The sequence below is a fragment of the Schistocerca americana genome, chromosome 9 (assembly GCF_021461395.2).
Source record: "Schistocerca americana isolate TAMUIC-IGC-003095 chromosome 9, iqSchAmer2.1, whole genome shotgun sequence".
NCBI lineage: Eukaryota > Metazoa > Arthropoda > Insecta > Orthoptera > Acrididae > Schistocerca > Schistocerca americana.
In genome coordinates this window covers 26,286,135-26,300,727 of record NC_060127.1, presented here as the reverse complement: position 1 = coordinate 26,300,727, position 14,593 = coordinate 26,286,135, and the positions used below count along the sequence as shown (strand labels likewise).

Below are 14,593 nucleotides of genomic sequence, written 5' to 3'. Positions count from 1 at the left end.
TTTACGTTACCGCTGTTGGTGAATGACGCTTCGTCGCTAAATAGAACGCGTGCAAAAAATCATCGTCCTGTAATTTCTCATGTGCCCAGTGGCAGAACTGTACACGACGTTCAAAGTCTTCGCCGTGGAATTCCTGGTGCATAGAAATATGGTACGGGTGCAATCGATGTTGATGTAGCTTTCTCAACACCGACGTTTTTGAGATGGTCCAACTAAAACACTCATATTTCTTTACGTGCTACACGATCACGTAATAAAAAATGGGGGTTCCTATTTAAAGAAAAAAAGCTGTTGATATCCGTTTGACCTATGGCAGCACCATCTAGCGGGCCAACCATAGCGCCATCTGGCTTCCCCCTTCAAGCTAGACGAGTTTCGTTCTTTGTAGTTTTTTTTTTCGTTTGACGCTTATTTCGTGAGATATTTGGCCCGGTCACTATCAATGGATCACCCTGTACACAGCAAGATGCCACTTAAAATCTCTAATTAGTCTTTAAAGTCAATCGTTAAATTGAAGAATAACTGCAATGCCCTGCTTGGCGCGATAAAGTGCATTGCAAATTCACGAACAGATTGCAACAGAAGTTTCTTTTTAATACTCTGTACATAATTTCAATCAGTGCTGACGAGGTTGTGGACCCTTTGAGGACTGCCACATTCTCCCCTGGATATCGGCCGCACACTGCTATCTGGTCCAGGATATCAATTTTTATTAACACATAGAAAATCCACCTTCTACGGACAGTGACTGCCTCCCTCCGATGAGGGTTTATAAGCACCGACATGTAGACAAAGGATCAGTATTGCCTTCGAACGGAAACTTTTTGATCGCCCCTTATATTCGCGTCATTTCCAGGGGCTAGGTTCTCCTTAGAAAGCCTGACTGTTTTCTACATCTACTTCAATACTTCGCAAGCCGCCAACGGTGTGTGGTACCATTAACTGAAGCCCCCTTTCCTGTTCCACTCGCAAATGACGCGTGGGAATGGCTGTCGGTAAGCCTACGTATTGCTTCTAATTTCTCGGAATTTCTCGTCGTGGTCATTTCGTGAAATGTGTGTGGGAGAGAGGAAGTATTGTATTTTCCGACTCTTCACGGGAAGTGCTCTCTCGAAATTTCCGTAGTAAAGCTCTCCGTGCTACAGAATGCCTCTCTTCTAGAGTCTGCCTCTGGCGCCGTGACAAAACGCGCCGCTCCTCGTTAGATCTTCTCTATCCATTCTGTCACTCCTACCTGGTAAGGTTCTCAGATTGATGATGAATACTCAATAGCATAGTGTTCATTTGTGACGTGTGCAGTGGTTTAAGTGACAAAGGCTGACACGAACCATAGAAGCTCACGTCATTTTTATTCTTTTTATTAATGCTGACTACTACTGTATTTTCAGCACCTCTAACCACTTGACAATGGCCCGAGGTTGAAATTTTAGTGATGGATATTGCAATACATAATACAGTTTCTGGCGGATACGATGTTATTAAAGATATAGGCTTGCGATTTATCACTCAGTACAGGAATAGAACAGGATAGAAAATCGATAATACTGTTACGGTTTCCTCCACCATGCAGTCCACCCTGGCCTGGGGATTATACTGGAGGAATGGTCAGTATTCATGAATATTACAGGAACGCTCATGCGATGCAAAAAATACTAGTAAACGAGTGCTCTAAAATGCATACCTTAATAACTACGATTACTTATTCACATTCGAAACTTGAAGAAATCTCTTCTACTGCAATCTCTTTGCTTTCCGTAATCAGCAGGGGGTAGGGAGCTACTATGTCACATAATATGGAAAGTAAAGAGCTTGCAGTAAAAGAGATTTGTTTCACAGAATCGAAGGTCAATAAGTACTGATAGCTATTAAGGTACGCATTTTAGAGCGCACATTTACTAGACCTGTTTTGCACCGAATGATTGTTCCTCTCATATTCCTGAGTATTCACATTCCTCGTGGTACGGCCGTCCGGTGTGGCCGAGCGGTTCTAGGCGCTTCAGTCCCGAACCGCGCTGCTGCTGCGGCCGCAGGTTCGAATCCTGCCTCGGGCATGAATGTGTGTGATGTCCTTAGCTTAGTTAGGTTTAAGTAGTTCCAAGTCTGGGGGACTGATGACCTCAGATGTTAAGTCCCATAGTGCTTAGAGCCATTTGAACTACCCTCGTGGGACATCCTGTATGTGTAGATGTAGATGTGGCCCCTGTGCGTAGCTGCTCTTTGCAGCCCGCATTGTGTGCCGTGTGGTGAATTATCTCGAACTCAGGTAGGGTGTAATTACGAAGTGCCGTCCGTATCCGGTAGGAAGAGAGCGTTGCTTTCAGCTCCCGTGCGGCGGATGTGCGAAAGTGCGGCGCCGTTCCGGCCTGGTACGGAGCGACGTTTCGTACCCCCGCGTGACGTCGTCCTCAGGCGAGATTTTACGCCGCGCCAGTTCTGCACGTCCGCGGAAATCTCGCGCGCCTGTAACCCCGCTTTGATTGGCGGTTCTGAAGCGATCTCGCTGGGTGAAGGGTCACATCAAGTCTCGTCACAGAAGCTAGCGCCACACTTCTTCCGCAAAGTGTTTGAAATGACGACATTCACACCAGCTGTCAGCAGAACGAACGTCAGCGTTGCGTCGGTCTTCCGTTGTCTTGAAGTCGATGTTACGATCAAGTTGTAAGGCGCCCCATATTTGCAGATAAGGGCTCATTTTACGTTATTTCCAGTTTTGCTATTCCACATACGTGAAGTATGTACGGAGTAAGGGTTCCCACGCTGGCTGGCAGAGGTGGTTGGCCATCTGGCGCTCTCAGAGCCAGTGCGATGAGAAGCCGATGCAGGAATCTCTCGTGTCGTCAGCAAAGAGATAAGTAGGGAAAATACATTTATTCTGGCGCAAATCAACTAATTGTCAGCAAAGAGGTACATAGGGAAAGTACATTCATTCTGGGGCGAGTCAGGTAATTGTTATTAGCAAATATTTGCTAACAAAACTTGACTTTTGCCACTCAGCCATTAGGAGTGTATGGGACATAAATACTATCTTTCAGTAATTTTACAATGCCAGGAAACGTTGATGCTAATAAATAAATGAGTAACTTCGGCATAACCGAAAATGTACGATTTTATACGAACTGTACGGATCGTACGCTCAAGTTACAGACTGTGTTTCCATAGTCAGCAGTCGGCGATAAGATGCCTTTCGATCTAGTCATGCGGTAGACCGTACTTTCGTACCGTTAACAGCTTATAACCAGTGTGAACGAGTTCACTTTACAGTGTTTCTTATATAAACGGGCCATAATGGCAACCTGCGTAAAATCATTTGCAATCCCGCTTCATTACATAAAACATAGACTGTATACTTGCACTTTCAGAATCCGACGGCACTGCTATGGCTCTGCAGGGGGACATAAAAGTAGGAGAGCATCTCAGCACAACAGGCAGGAAGAATCCCTAAGCAGCGGCTCACTGAGTCATCTCAAGGACGGACTGGCTTAATTACCGCAAAACTCGGGCGGGAAAGATGGCCAGTTATACCGTACGACCCTTATACCACCACGTACGGACTCACCGGCCAAACGAGGACATTTCTGGAGGTTTAGTGCGAGTGGGGGCTTCTTGCAACTTTACGTCACAGGTTCAAATGGCTCTGAGCACTATGGGACTCAGCTGCTGTGGTCATCAGTCCCCTAGAGCTTAGAACTACTTAAACCTAACTAACCTAAGTACATCACACACACCCATGCCCGAAGCAGGATTCGAACCTGCGACCGTAGCAGCAGCGCGGCTCCGGACTGGAGCGCCTAGAACCGCACAGCCACCGCGGCCGGCTTACGTCACAGGTGGTCGCGTCCCAAAGCGGTAAGCTACGCTAGAAGCCGTGTAAACGACGCCAGTGGTTGGCAGAAAATAAGTGGGTCGGAGCGACATAGCTGCAGCAATCTGCTGTAAGGGTTTGTGACCGGCAGCTGCCTGCAGAACGTTGCCTGCCGTCGTGTGTGAAGACGGAGGGCCTAGTGTTTGGTATTATGGCGTGAGGTTGTCTTCCGTGATTAACGTTTTGTCACCTTACAGTGCAGCTGAATGTGAACATTTACAGTGCAGTGTGCTGAGTACAATAGAGGAACAGTTCGGAGAGGATGACTGTCATTAAACAGCATCTGTGAGTCAATGGTTTGTGGACGGCACTGTTCCTGAAATGCACTGGCCCTCCCACAGCCCCGACCTCGTCCAAAGGGAACACCAATGGGATGACTTAGGACGTTGTCTTCGATGCGGATCCCAGAAACCAAAATCACTATCTTCTCGTTTTGGCTCTTGCGACAGAATGAGCTAGATTCCTCCATAGACATCAAGACACCTGATTGAACGTGTCTCCAGCAAGCCCTCACAGAAACGGACACGAGTCACGTTAATGTCCACTATTAAGCGTCCGGATGCTTTTTAGCAGATGATATTTACTCTGTAAGACACCCTATGGTACTTTCTACACCATTGGCCCTTCCTCCCTTGTCAGTCGTGAACGGTGTGCGGTAAGAACAGCTGTTGTGTGCTCCAATCTCTGTAATTTCACCTGCATGGTGTTTTCGCGACATGTTCGTAGGTAGAAGTGATACAGTGTGGTTGAAAAGGTTGCGTTCAAATCGAAGGAAATGACAGAGGAGTCGAAACACAACTACTTTGGTGTAGGTGAGGTGCTTGTAGTCTTGGAAGTAAGATCTGTCCTGAGCAACAACAAGCACAGTAAATGAACACGAGCTTTCAGTTCAGAAGAGATAATGTACTGTTTACTTAAAATTGTTTAACACAGTAGAACGTATTCAAAAAGAGTGTCGCCGGCCGAAGTGGCCGTGCGGTTAAAGGCGCTGCAGTCTGGAACCGCAGGACCGCGACGGTCGCAGGTTCGAATCCTGCCTCGGGCATGGATGTTTGTGATGTCCTTAGGTTAGTTAGGTTTAACTAGTTCTAAGTTCTAGGGGACTAATGACCTCAGCAGTTGAGTCCCATAGTGCTCAGAGCCATTTTTTTGTCACTAGATTCAAGACAGGCGTAATTTTTCGTAGAAAATTCTGGCGCACTATATCAAGTAGTCCACGCTTCAGACACAGCAAGTACCCGGCGAGAAGTACAGGGTGTACATAAAGTGCGGAAGCACATTCAATTATTTATTGCGCAAGAACCAAAGATCGTACAGATATCATACATATGTCATTTTGAAGAGAAACCCTGAAAGTTGTTTTCTTTTTCATATATACCGCCACACCGTAGTTTGGTAATTTGCCGACCGTCAGCGCGAGTTGCAAACATGGCGAGTTCAGGCGCGGAGCGAGCTTCCTGTGTGTTGGGAGTTCATGAAATGGCCTCTCCGATCACCCGATGTCACTCCGTGGGGCTCTTTCTTGTAGGGGCACATTAAAGATCTGGTGAACGTACCGCCTCTACCACGTGATGTAGCAGAGCTCCGGGAGAGAATAGGGGAGGCGACTGCCACAGTCGACGATGCCATGCTGGGACGGGTATGGCAAGAATTTGATTAAATATATGGCATTTCAGTCTTTGAATGGTATTTTTTTTATTTTGAATAACCGGTTTCAGGCTAGCTGCCCATCTCCAGATCATATATTGCAGTTACAGAGTAACCTGTCAGTACAGAACTACTGGTTCGCGAACCAGTAGTTCTGTACTGACAGGTTACTCTGTGTTGATCAGAAGGAGGCCAGCTAAGAGCCTGCAACCAACTTCTCTGCGTGCTAGGCACACTGGACCTATACCGGGAGTTAAAGTCTGCGGTTCGATTTCGTATGACACCAGGAGAACTCCCGTGGTTATCCCACTCACCCCGACTGCAAGTATGTACGTCAGTCTGATGATTGACATGGAGTGCTGCTATTCATGAACAGCATTCCAGGGAGTGATTTCCAACAGGATAACACTCACACACACATACCACTGTTGTAACCCAACATGGTGTACAATTGTCGACGTGTTGTCCTGGCCTACTCGACCACCGTATCTGTCTCCAATCGATCACATATGGGACGTCATCGGACAACAACCCCAGCGTCCTACTCTGCAAATCACATTCAAGTGCCCGGCAGAGGGTTCATGGAACCACCTTCATAACTCAGTATTATTCCAATCTCGTATAGTGCGCTGAAAGAACGAACACCTATACCCTTCCGTACGAACTCTGACGTCCTTTATTTTATCTTCAACATTTCACGGCCCTGTCAGCAACTGTATAAATATTAATTTTAATTTTAAAAACCAACAGCCTCAGTTGCAAAGTTCACCCTGATTTACCTAGGTTTCAGTCGGGATAACCCAACCTTCTTCAGAATAAAAGTAACTACCGATTGTCAGTAGTGGACATCGTCAAGCTAAAACTACAAATCCGTAAATTATCATAATACTGTAAAACTCATCTGAAACTGCTTCGGTCCCACTTCACGACTGTGATGAGGCAGCCACGAGTGCTGTACTGGAACGTTATCCCGACTGAAACCTAGGTAAATCTAGGTAAACTTTGTACTGAGGCTGTTGCTTTTTAAAATTAAAATTAACCTTATTTTATCAGCTTGGTGTGGCAACGGCCTTGCCACAGTGGATACACCGGTTCCCGTGAGATCACCGAAGTTAAGCGCTGTCGGGCGTGGCCAGCACTTGGATGGGTGACAATCCAGCCGCCATTCGCTGTCGCCATTTTTCTGGGTGCACTCAGCCTCGTGATGCCAATTGAGGAGCTACTCGACCGAATAGTAGCGGCTCCGGTCAAAGAAAACCATCATCGAGACCGAGAGAGCGGAGTGCTGACCACACGCCCCTCCTATCTGCACGCTCATCTGAGGATGATACGGCGGTCGGATGGTCCCGATGGGCCACTTGTGTCCTGAAGACGGAGTGCTTATCATCTTGGTCGCTTCGTCCTATATAGGTCGGCATCAACAAAATATTTTCACATTCGGAGGAGAAACACGGTGATAGAAATTTCGTGAGAAGATTCCTCCGCAACGAAAAACACCTTTTTTTTAATGATATCCATCCCAAATCCTGTATCATTTCAGTGACACTCTCCCGTATTTCGCGATAATACAAAACGTCCAGCCCTTCTTCGAACTTTTTCTTTGTACTCTGTCAATCCTATCTGGTAAGGATCCCACACCGCGCAGCAGTATTCTAAAAGAGGGCGGACAAACGTAGTCTCCTTAGTCGATCTGTTACATTTCGTAAGTGTCCTGACAATAAAACGCAGTCTATGGTTAGCCTTCCGCACAACATTTTCTGCGTGTTCCTTCCAGTTGTTCGTAATTGTAATTCCTAGGTACTTAGTTGAAATTATGGCATTTGGATTTGACTGATTTAAAGTGTAACCGAAGTTTAACAAATTGCTTTTAGCACTCATGTGGGTGACCTCACACTTTTCGTTACTTAAGGTCAAATGCCAATTTTCGCACCATACCTTTATTAAATTTGACCCCTCACAAGATGTTTGTGGACGGTCTCTCGGGGTAAGTGATATCCAGTAAGGGCGGTCATGACCGTGCCTCTGGAGACTCTAGGTCCCGCATCGCCACCATAGGGGGTCCCAGGCTGTCCTGCGCAGGCAGAGTGTGCGGACTCACCTTGTCTGGAAGGGCGCCTCTAGTCTGGCTGTGTCCGCTGGTGGCAGCTCCTGCTCCTCCTGTTGACCCTCTCCGCGACCGACCTGGATCACGTCTGGGCGCCCCATTCGCCTCGCCCCCCTTATATACACGGCGGCTACTGCAGGCGCGGGGGAGTGGCAGGCCAGAGAGAGAGAGAGAGAGAAAGAGAGAGGAGGCCCGTCACGCGACGGCAAAAGAGCGGAGAAACGCGGGGGGGAGGGGAAGGGCAGGAGGAGATGCAGTTCTGCAGGCGGCGGCAAGAAGCCGCGGCCACAGCGGGGCGTAGCGGGCCAGAGCAGGGCTGAGCTGGGCTGAGCACTTTCGCTCTGGATGGCGGCAGCAGCCGCTTCATCGTCCGCGGACCGGTCGATCAGCTGCGGAGAGCCGCCGCCCATCGGGGTCGCCTGGGACCGCGGTGGCTCACGAGCGCAGCGGCGCGGTCTGCTCCAACATCACTTTTTTTTCTCAGAACATATTTATTCTCTAGAATCGTACTTTGGTAACAATATACACTACAGGCCATTAAAACTGCTACACCAAGAAGAAATGCAGATGATAAACGGATATTCATTGGACAAATACTAGAACTGACATGTGATACATTTTCACGCAATTTGGGTGCATAGATCCTGAGAAATCAGTACCCAGAACAGCCACCTCTGGCCGTAATAACGGCCTTGATACGCCTGGGCATTGAGTCAAACAGAGCTTGGATGGCGTGTACATGTACAGCTGCCCATGCAGCTTCAACACGATACCACAGTTCATCAAGAGTAGTGACTAGCGTATTGTGACGAGCCAGGTGCTCAGCCACCATTCACCAGACTTTTTCAATTGGTGAGAGATCTGGAGAATGTGCTAGCCGGGGCAGCAGTCGAACATTTTCTGTATTCAGAAAGGCCCGTACACGACCTGCAACATGCGGTCGTGCATTATCCTGCTGAAATGTAGGGTTTCGCAGGTATCGAATGAAGGGTAGAGCCACGGGTCGTAACACATCTGAAATGTAGCGTCCACTGTTCAAAGTGCCGTCAATGCGAGCAAGAGGAGACGTGTAACCAATGGCACCTCATACCATCACGCCGGGTAATACGCCAGTATGGCGATGACGATTACACGCTTCCAATGTGCGTTCACCGCGATGTCGTCAAACTCGGATGCGACCATCATGATGCTGTTAACAGAACTTGGATTCATCCGAAAAAATGACGTTTTGCCTTTCGTGCATTCAGGTTCGTCGTTGAGTACACCATCGCAGGCGCTCCTGTCTGTGATGCAGCGTCAAGGGTAACCGCAGCCACGGTCTCCGAGCTGACAGTCCATTCTGCTGCAAACGTCGTCAAACTGTTCGTGCAGATAGTTGTCGTCTTGCAAACGTCCCCATCTGTTGACTCAGGGATCGAGACGTGGCTGCACGATCCGTTACAGCCATGCGGATAAACTGCCTGTCATCTCGACTGCTAGTGATACGAGGCCGTTGTGATCCAGCACGGCGTTCCGTATTACCCTCCTGAACCCACCGATTCCATATTCTGCTAACAGGCATTGGATCTCGACCAACGTGAGCAGCGATTTCGCGATACGATAAATCGCAATCGCGATAGGCTACAATTCGACCTTTATCAAAGTCGGGAACGTGATGGTACGCATTTCTCCTCTTCACACGAGACATCACAACAACGTTTCACCAGGCAACGCCGGTCAACTGCTGGTTGCGTATGAGAAATCGGTTGGGAACTTTCCTCATGTCAGCACGTTGTAGGTGTCGCCACCGGCGCCAACCTAGTGTGAATGCTCTGAAAAGCTAATCGTTTGCATATCACAGCATCTTCCTCCTGTCGGTTAAATTTCGCGCCTGTAGCACGTCATCTTCGTGGTGTAGCAATTTTAATGGCGAGTAGTGTACATCAACATGTCTTTTCCATCTCCTATTTTTCTAGCCCGTACGCCAACGTTGTGGAAGAGCATGCATTACCTGCTAGTAAAAGCTCCTGTCCTGTAGGCGTAGCCATGCAACACTAACACTCTCCTCATCTTCAAAATGTGTTTCCTGTAGACAATCTTTAAGCGGCCCAAAGACATGGGTGCCAGGACTGAACTGTAGGGTGGATGAGGTAATGATGTCCAACCCAATTTGGCGATGTATTCCCACTTTTTCAGACATGTGTGTGGGCGTGCATTATCGTGTTGGAGCAAGATTTCTGCTGGATTCTTGTCCGATCGAACACGTCGGAAACGGTTCTTGAGTTTATTCAGAGTCTTCATGCGTGCCTCTGAATAGATGGTTGACCGTTTTGGCATCCCATCCACAAGAGTGACGCAATCACAATCCCAGGAGATTCTCACCATGACTTTTCTGGCAGAAGGGGTTGTCCTGAACTTCTTCTTTTATTGTGAATGAGGACTGCCTGTTTGTTTCCGGCTCAAAGTGGTGCACCCAGCTTTCGTCCTCCGTAACGATCCGTGACAGAAAGGCCTCTCCGTCGATCTCAAAAAGCTCCAACAACTCAGATGAAATGGCCTTTCTTTGGATCTTGTGGTCCGCTGTGAGCATTCGTAGAACCCAGCGTCAGCACCTCTCTGAATATCCGACAGTCTCGCTTACTGCAGACGCACTTCCAACGCTCAAAAATGGATCAAATGGCTCTAAGCACTATGGGACTTAACGTCTTAGGTCATCAGTCCCCTAGACTTACTTAAACCTAACTAACCGAAGGACATGTCACACATCCATGCCCAAGGCAGGATTCGAACCTGCGACCGTAGCAGCAGTGCGGTTCCGGACTGAAGCGCCTAGAACCGTTCGGCCTTCCAATGCTGACCGACAACTATAGAGCTAATTGTCGAGTTGTGATGCGCCGGTCGGCACGAATAATGGCATCCGTACGATTCAGCACGTCTGGAGCAGTGGCTGTGACAGGACGTCCCGAGCGTGGCTGATCATGGAGCTCTGTTTCTGCATTTCCTGAGGCTGTAACTTTCTTTACCCATCGCCCAATTGTACTCCTATAAACTGCAACATCGCCATACACTGCACACAAACGTTTATGGATGTTCAACACAGTTTCTTTTTCTGAACACAAGAATTCAATAACAGCACGCTGCTTGTAACATGAGTCCTATGTAGACGCCATTTCGACGCTGTACTACGGCTCTGCCATCAACCAGAACGGTTCGAAACTTCACCCATCGCACAGAACAAACATCAGATGTGAAGCACCAACGATGACGTTTGTCTGTCTATATTAATGGCTTTTATTTTAAGAAAATGTGAGGCTTTACGACTCTCGTAACAAACGTCCTCGAGGGAGAAAACTGGCTGAACATTTGGTACAAAACATAATGAGCACATCAGAACGTGTAAATCAACACGAACCACTCAACATTTCTACTCAAGCTTGACAAGAATACCATACGCCAAACACAATGGAAAACACGTCGTATTGCGATTTTGAGCTCTGTTGCCGTGCTTGGAGAATAAAAATAATGAATTAACCACCTGTCCGTCTTTTTGCAGGTACACAATTATTGTTTTGCTTGAGTAACCAAACATGTTTCACCATAGCTGTGGCATCCTCAGTGGGCTTTTACTTTTCCCTGAAATCAAAAGCCAATCTGTGAAACAAACGACTGTTAAAAGGGCATCAGAAACGTTAATTGTACAGAGAAACGCCTGTCCAAGTCACAGCACCAGACGCAGATTCGACCGACGATCTGGAGAAAACCAAACGCTGTTAATATTCCAGGCGTAATCCATGAGTAGCAAACCACACCAAATAGTTCTCCGTACCTAAACCTCACATAAAATGTTTACATATGTCTACAGATCATTCTACACATGCAAACAACAACGAAACACTTCTGGCATGCAAATTAAAACCAGTGACAACGCAGGAAAGCCAAATACAGCAATGGCAAGGTTAAGAAGGGGCATCCGACGTGATTTTACCGGAATATGTATTTTAAAGAATATGTGCAGTCGATTCCCTAACCTCCCTTATTTTTGCAGATGACATGCCGTATTAATTTACACTTGGGGTGGATTTCGATTTGTGTCCAAGCTATGTAAGTAAATGATAAAGCGCATAAGTTATTTAAATAACAACAAAATCCGATGTGACATATTTCTTACCCTAAATAAAATCTTTTTTGTACGTATTTCAGCAAGAATCACTTAGTATACTATAACTGCGGTGAGAAATGTTTGGGTATTAACACAAAATAATAACTGTGTACATCCAAATAGGCGGACCCATATTTAATTCATTATTACAACAGAAAAAGATATGAACATCATAAAAATCAGTAAGCGAGGCACCTCCTCCCTTTTCAAGAAGATTACCATATACACAAACCATTAACCTACAAGAAACGGCGATCACACAAATATTGCTAACCAAATACTATAGAGCGTGTCCCAGGAGAAATGGTCAATATAAAGATATATGAGACGAATGATTAGTTGAAGCATAAAATTGTAGTAAATGTGGACTCTAAAATGCATTCGTTAAGAGCTATGAACACTTGCTCAGTACAGCAGATTTGGTTTACAGTAGTGAAGATGAACAAGTGCTCATAGCTCTGACGGTATGCACTTCAGAGTAAATGCTAACTGAATATTTTTATCATTTTTTGTCGGTATTGCCAAAAATATGGAAGGCAAAGAGCTTGCAGTATAAGAGATTTGTTTCAGTGTCGAAGATGTCTTAAAGAATGCATTTTAGAGCCCTTGTTTATTGGACTTTTTCGATTCGAATGATCGATCTTCTTATATACCTGAATACTGACCTTTCCCAGTAGAACGCCCAGTGTAAAATAACTGAGAAAATCATGTAATGAGAAAAAGGGTTTTCTTTTCCCATCCCTTATTTTCTCACCCCCCCCCCCCCCCCTAAACCATGGACCTTGCCGTTGGTGAGGAGGCTTGCGTGCCTCAGCGATACAGATAGCCGTACCGTAGGTGCAATCACAACGGAGGGGTATCTGTTGAGAGGCCAGACAAACGTGTGGTTCCTGAAGAGGGGCAGCAGCCTTTTCAGTAGTTGCAAGGGCAACAGTCATGATTGACTGATCTGGCCTTGTAACAATAACCAAAACGGCCTTACTGTGCTGGTACTGCGAACGGCTGAAAGCGAGGGGAAACTACAGCCATAATTTTTCCCGAGGGCATGCAGCTTTACTGTATGATTAAATGATGATGGCGTCCTCTTGAGTAAAATATTCCGGAGGTAGAATAGTCCCCCATTCGGATCTCCGGGCGGGGACTACTCAAGAGGATGTCGTTATCAGGAGAAAGAAAACTGGCGTTCTACGGATCGGAGCGTGGAATGTCAGATCCCTTAATCGGGCAGGTAGGTTAGAAAATTTAAAAAGGGAAATGGATAGGTTGAAGTTAGATATAGTGGGAATTAGTGAAGTTCGGTGGCAGGAGGAACAAGACTTCTGGTCAGGTGACTACAGGGTTATAAACACAAAATCAAATAGGGGTAATGCAGGAGTAGGTTTAATAATGAATAGGAAAATAGGAATGCGGGTAAGCTACTACAAACAGCATAGTGAACGCATTATTGTGGCCAAGATACACTCCTGGAAATTGAAATAAGAACACCGTGAATTCATTGTCCCAGGAAGGGGAAACTTTATTGACACATTCCTGGGGTCAGATACATCACATGATCACACTGACAGAACCACAGGCACATAGACACAGGCAACAGAGCATGCACAATGTCGGCACTAGTACGGTGTATATCCACCTTTCGCAGCAATGCAGGCTGCTATTCTCCCATGGAGACGATCGTAGAGATGCTGGATGTAGTCCTGTGGAACGGCTTGCCATGCCATTTCCACCTGGCGCCTCAGTTGGACCAGCGTTCGTGCTTGACGTGCAGACCGCGTGAGACGACGCTTCATCCAGTCCCAAACATGCTCAATGGGGGACAGATCCGGAGATCTTGCTGGCCAGGGTAGTTGACTTACACCTTCTAGAGCACGTTGGGTGGCACGGGATACATGCGGACGTGCATTGTCCTGTTGGAACAGCAAGTTCCCTTGCCGGTCTAGGAATGGTAGAATGATGGGTTCGATGACGGTTTGGATGTACCGTGCACTATTCAGTGTCCCCTCGACGATCACCAGTGGTGTACGGCCAGTGTAGGAGATCGCTCCCCACACCATGATGCCGGGTGTTGGCCCTGTGTGCCTCGGTCGTATGCAGTCCTGATTGTGGCGCTCACCTGCACGGCGCCAAACACGCATACGACCATCATTGGCACCAAGGCAGAAGCGACTCTCATCGCTGAAGACGACACGTCTCCATTCGTCCCTCCATTCACGCCTGTCGCGACACCACTGGAGGCGGGCTGCACGATGTTGGGCGTGAGCGGAAGACGGCCTAACGGTGTGCGGGACCGTAGCCCAGCTTCATGGAGACGGTTGCGAATGGTCCTCGCCGATACCCCAGGAGCAACAGTGTCCCTAATTTGCTGGGAAGTGGCGGTGCGGTCCCCTACGGCACTGCGTAGGATCCTACGGTCTTGGCGTGCATCCGTGCGTCGCTGCGGTCCGGTCCCAGGTCGACGGGCACGTGCACCTTCCGCCGACCACTGGCGACAACATCGATGTACTGTGGAGACCTCACGCCCCACGTGTTGAGCAATTCGGCGGTACGTCCACCCGGCCTCCCGCATGCCCACTATACGCCCTCGCTCAAAGTCCGTCAACTGCACATACGGTTCACGTCCACGCTGTCGCGGCATGCTACCAGTGTTAAAGACTGCGATGGAGCTCCGTATGCCACGGCAAACTGGCTGACACTGACGGCGGCGGTGCACAAATGTTGCGCAGCTAGCGTCATTCGACGGCCAACACCGCGGTTCCTGGTGTGTCCGCTGTGCCGTGCGTGTGATCATTGCTTGTACAGCCCTCTCGCAGTGTCCGGAGCAAGTATGGTGGGTCTGACACAC

The 14,593-nt window shown here is 47.7% G+C and overlaps 1 protein-coding gene across 1 annotated transcript in view; it reads right to left on the bottom strand.

Annotated features, from left to right (window-relative positions):
- Window positions 1-7,697, bottom strand: part of LOC124550932 (bromodomain-containing protein DDB_G0280777-like) — a 44,280-nt gene extending 36,583 nt beyond the window's left edge. Inside the window, exon 1 of the mRNA XM_047125732.1 lies at window positions 7,608-7,697. The gene's annotated coding sequence lies outside the window, so the exon portion shown is untranslated. The remainder of the gene's footprint in view (window positions 1-7,607) is intronic.
- Window positions 7,698-14,593: the final 6,896 nt, after the last annotated feature.